General features: G+C 25.6%; 1 protein-coding gene across 11 annotated transcripts in view; it reads right to left on the minus strand.

The window, feature by feature from the left end:
• The window catches only part of LOC117178043 (CLIP-associating protein 1-A), a 139464-nt gene that overhangs the window by 46558 nt on the left and 86997 nt on the right, over window positions 1-5909 (minus strand). The gene's annotated exons all lie outside the window — the stretch shown is intronic.

Genomic DNA, 5909 nt, shown 5'->3' on the forward strand with positions numbered 1-5909 from the left:
GGGGGGGGGGGAGCTAGTCGCCCATCTCTGGATCCGCTCTTGCAGGACCCTGAGAAAATGCAAAGACTTTTCCAGGTATACTCAAGGAAAAAAATTCAAACCCTTTTCCAGGATGCTGAATCCCGTTTCCTATTTTTATTTATTTCTCTGGATCCCAGATATACAGACGAATCCAGGTGAATGATAATTGTGACAAATTTTCACACAAAACACAACATGCAAAGTATTTCTAACTTCAAAGCGTGACACTTGGAATTATATGCACAGTGATTTTTCTCATGATAAAACTAGAATTGACACGTACCAGAGGACTGAGACGCTTGCAGGGTGTCTACTCAAATACTGGAAGAAAATTCCCTGACAATTTCAGCTTTTTTCCAGGTATCTCAAGTTTTTTCCAGGTATAATTTTTCACAGTACGGAGCCATTAAAATATTTTAGATTAAAAAAATAATAATAATGAAATCAGAATATGTATACGTTTTTTCGAGTTTATAATGAATAATGTTTTTTTTGTCTTCAGTTTTAAGGATTCAATTAATACATTTCATTTAGAAAACTTTCACAACTTACATTATAAATATTCTTAAATATATAAGCACCATCGATTAATTAAATAATTATTATACGTAATACTAAAAACATAAAAATTAATTTCTTTTATTTGTCTCTAAAGTACTAAATAATTAAATTTCAACTAAAAATATATGAATTTTCAAAAAAATAGTTGAATTTTGGATTAAAAAAGATCAGTTTTCAACCAAAAATGGAATAGTTAAATTTTCAATTTAAATAATTAATTTTCCCCCAAAAAAGCAAATTTTCAACCAAAAAGATGATCTTTTAACAAAAGAGTTTAACTTTTAACCAAGCAGTTTTATTGTCAACGAAAAAAGATGAATTTTCTAACAAAAAGAATGATTTTGCAACAAAATAATGAATTTTTAACTAAATAGTTGATTTTTTAACTAAAAAAGACAAATTTTCAAGCAAATAGTTCAATTTAAAACTAAAAAATATTTATTTTTAACCCTAAATGAAATGGATTAATTTGCAGTGAAAAAAATCAATTTTCAACAAAACCAAAAAACAAAAAAAAATTCAACCAAATAGTTAAATTTTTAAATAAACTGATAATTTTTCAATTATAATGATGAATCTAACTGAAACAGTGGAATTAAAAAAAATTTACAAATAAAACTATGAATATTTGATTGGAAAGCTTGAATTTTCAAACAAGAAAGAATAATTTTCTATACAAAAAAAAAACATGTTAAAACAAAATAAATCAATTTTCGACAGAATAGTTGAATTTCTAACTAAAACATACACATTTTCAACCAAATAATTGGATTTTGAATTAAAAAAGGTAAAATTTCAACAAAAAATGTAAGATTTAAATTTTCAGTTAGACATTTAAAAAAAATGAATTTTTAAATAAAATAATGAATCCTCAACTGGAATAATTTAATTTTAAACCAAAATAATGAATTTTCGCCTAAAATTATAATTCTTTAATTGCACTAGTTGAAATTTCAACTTAAAAGTCTAATTTTCAACTAAATAGTTGAGGTTTGAACTAAAAAATATAATTTTTCAACCAAAAATGGAAATTGTAATTTTTTTAAATAGTCACATTTTCAAACAAAGTGGTGAATTTTCTACCAAAATGATTAGCCTTCAACTGGAATAGATGAATTTTAAACCAAAACTATGAATTTTTAACCAAGAAAATTAATTTCTACAAAACAGATGAATTTTTCACTAGCTTAATGGAATATTCAACTGGAACAATTACATTTTCAGTTTAAAAAAACAACGAAAAATAAAACAATTTTCAACAAAATAGTTAAAGTTTCAACTGTAATAATTAAAATCTCAATACAAAAGTTAACTTTTAGACAAGGAAAAGACGAATTCTTAACAAAACAAGCTCAGTTTTCAACCAGACCGATGAATTTTCAATTCAAATGATGAACCTTGAAAAAAATTGTTTTTAACAAAAGGTTTGAACTTTTAACCTAGTAATAGAATTTGTATTCCAAACGCGATGAATTCTGAACACAAAAATGTAGTATATAATATAAGAGAGAGAAAGAGAGAGAAATTATTGAAAAAAAACTGGTAAATTTCCAACAAAGTACATGCAGTTTCAACGACATACTTGAATTTTCAACTAAAAAATAATGAATTTTTAACCAAAAATAGAATAGTTAAGTTTTCAATTTAAAAAATTAATTTGAAACAGAAAAAAAACGAGTTATCAACAAAATAGTTCAATACTGTAATATAAAGCTACTTTTGCAAATGAATCATTTTTATTGAATTTTATATTGTAATTTGAAAATAAAATTAAGCACGCTCGTCAAAAAAATCTCTGACTTTAAAAAAAACTCTGATATTACCAGGTTTTTTTCAAGTATATAAAAATTCCCTGACAATTCTATGTTTTGTAGGTAGGGTAGACACCCTGGCTTGGTTGTGACATCCACTTAATGCACGAATTTTTAAGAAAGAAAAAAAAACGAACGGAACAAAAATAATGAAGAAAAAAAACGAAAGGAACAAAAATAATGATAAAAACTGATAATCAATCAGCTCGGTGAAAAAGATCTTAATGTCACTATCTGGAGATGCATGAAAAGCTAGTGCCACCTGTGACGCATTTTATTTACTAGTTTTTCAACAGTCCAGAGGAATGAATAGACAATGCCGATTACAATATTTATTTATAATTTATTTATTTCAAGGTATCTGCTATGTTATTTTTTTTATTTTAGACGAGAGTAATAATTATAGACTTGTTTCATAAAATATTTATAATTGCGACATTTAAGAACATTGAATACCTTTTTATTTGAGGGACGAATACAGACAAAAATGGATAATATATTTAAAAAACGGTACACCTATTTTCTGCAATTATTTCAGAATATTATTCACTAACATAATCTGGAAAAAATCCCAAAAATTGTAGTAAATATCAAAGAAAAAAATAATTACAGGAAAAATGATCATTTCATGAGAATCGCCAAACTATTGAAGTTATATGAATCAAATAAAATATATTTCTAGTGCATTTAAAATGAACCATAATTTTTTTATACAGAATTCTAACAAATCTAATTAAATCGAATGAAATTGCATTAATTAAGGTCAGTTTTTCAAATTAATTCAACTAGAGTTCCATCAGTTTTAACGATTTAATTAATTTGAACAGAACAACAACAATTTAGGTCAATAAAAAAAAATACTTGTCAATTTATATTTAATTCTAGTAATTTAAATAGATATCTTGCAATTGAAATAGAATTCCAGAAATTCAAGTCGAATTTTAGCAAATGAAATAGAATTCTAACATTTTTAATATAATTATTGTAAATCAAACTAAATTTTAATCAATTTAAAAGAAAATACAGTTTATTTCTATAGAATTTTACCAACTCTAAATAATTCTGATTGAATTCCATCAATACAAGCTTATCAATTCAAATTAATTCAACTATAATTTCAGCAATTTCAGTAAATTAAAAGAGAAACAAAATTAAATTAAATGTGAAGCCGAACAGCTCTGAATGTTTCAATTTAAAATAATTCAACACTTTCGATTCAAATCTCTTTTACTATTAAAAACATGTACTTTAAAATTCAAATTATTCAATATTTAGCCCTTCAAACTTAAACTTGCGCAACTATTACGGATTGCACTATGAAACAAATTTACAGAACCTTTAAGCATTCAAATTGAAAATCTTGAAAATATAATTATTTTAATAATAAAGGCTTCAAGAAACTTAAGAATAAAGTTTTCAAAATCAAGCCACAAAAATTTAACAATTTTACAGCTAGTAATCAAAACTAATCAATTTAAGCTGAAAAATGCTTAAAACTCTTAAATTATTCATTCAAATCGTAGCCACTTTGAAGAAGATTAAAATAAACTTTCATTTTCCAGCTTTCGTTTGCGCAACCACCCCGGAAATAGGTAAAAATAAATAATTTCTAAATTGGGACCCGAAGTTGTACATTTTTCCCATCAGGTGTCATATTAGTTGTAAATTTTTCCCACCAGGTAGCGTATTAGTTGTACATTGTTTACACCAGGTGGCATATTACTCGAGCGGTTTCCACAGAATCCGTTCGGCTTTAATTAACATTAGGAAAGTCAGGGAATATTTGAGTACTTAAATGCCCCAGAACTTATGTTGAGCAAATGCTCTCGAGAATATGCTCAGAATTTAAGCTCGAACAGAGCATTTATAGAGAATTTAATGCATTTATGATTTAAACAAATATATTTCATAATTACTTCATACATTTTTACAAAGACATTCTAGAGTGAAAGAAGCATATACTTTTTTAAATTACAGAGTTTGAGAATTTTAGAAAAACTAAAGTTGAAGTTAATTTTTTTATTAAGGTTAAAAATCGCAATCATTTGCTTGAAAATTAATCTCTTTTGGTTAAGGATTCAAACTATTTTGTTGAAAATTCACAGTTTTCAGTTGAATTCGACTATTTTTGGTTTAAAAATAAAATAATTTTTTGTTAAAAATGCAACTACTTAGTTGAAAGTGAACTTCTTGGTTGAAAATTCATTTATTTGGTTGATGATTCATCATCTTAGTTGACAATCCTTTTTTCAAAGCTTAATTATTTTATTGAAAATTACGTTTTATATTGAAAATTAATTGTTTTAACGGAAAATTTAACACGTATAAGTTTGGTTCAAAATTTCTTCATAAGTTGATAATTCCTGTATTTTATTGAAAATTCGTATTTTTGGGATAATATATAAGCTCCTTGGTGATGAATTCATCTTTTTGTCCAAAAACTCCTTTAAACATTCAAATCTTCGGTTGCAAATTCATGTTCTTTATTAAAATTTCATCTATTTTAATGATAAATTCAACTTTTTTGATGAAAATTAGTTTTTTCTTATTTGGAATTAATTTTTTGAAACTGAAAATGTAACTTCCATTTTTTGTGAAAAATTTATCTTTTTTAAGGGTATGTGATACTTAGAAAATTGTCGATTTTACCAGTTTTAGGTTCCCCCGGCTTTTTTTCTAGAATAATAAATATTTTGTCTTGCAAATTTGGGAAATGATAGCGAACATGCTAACGGACGTCCCCACAAACTTTTTTGTGGGTTCATTAAAAAAAGTTTTAATTGATCAAAATGTGATTAATTTGCATAGCGCTTAGGAAATAGTATCGATTTTTTCAGTGTTAGATTGCTCCGGCTTTTTTCCTAGGATAAGAAATATTTTGCCTTCAAAATCTGGGAAATGATAGCGAACATGCTAACGGACGTCCCCGCACACCTTTTTTTGGGTTTTTTTTATCAAAAAATTTTTGATATTGCTAAAAAAGTGCGTGTATATTTCGAGGTTATGTGTGTTACAATCCACCCGAGTGTTACTTCCAAATTACACAATAAATTTTTTTTATTATCCCTCAAAAAAGAGTCGGGGGACGTCCGTTATGATATTTTATAGCATCTCTGAATTCAGTTTTGAAAAATTTTCCTTGATTTTATGGAAAATTACGTTTTTTTTAATTTCATCTTTTTGGTTAAAAATTAATTTCTGTGGGTGAAATTTTTAAAATTATTTTGTTGAAAATTCGTTTCTTTTTTCGTTAAATTTATTTTACTAGCTGAAAATTTAGACAATTCATTTTTGTTAGAAAATTGATCTTAATAGTTGAAAATTTAATTATTTGGCTAAAAAATTATATTTTTTTAGTTGAAAATTTATCATTTGAATTGAAAATTCACTTTAACCATTCCATTTTTTGTGTGGAAAATTTACCTTTTTTGAAGAATATGTAATCTTTTTATGAAAAAAGTTCTGTTTTGTAGAAAAAACGATTCTTTGTTAAGAATTCATTCCTTTGGTTTAAAA

The sequence above is a fragment of the Belonocnema kinseyi genome, chromosome 1 (assembly GCF_010883055.1).
Source record: "Belonocnema kinseyi isolate 2016_QV_RU_SX_M_011 chromosome 1, B_treatae_v1, whole genome shotgun sequence".
Taxonomy (NCBI): Eukaryota; Metazoa; Arthropoda; class Insecta; order Hymenoptera; family Cynipidae; genus Belonocnema; species Belonocnema kinseyi.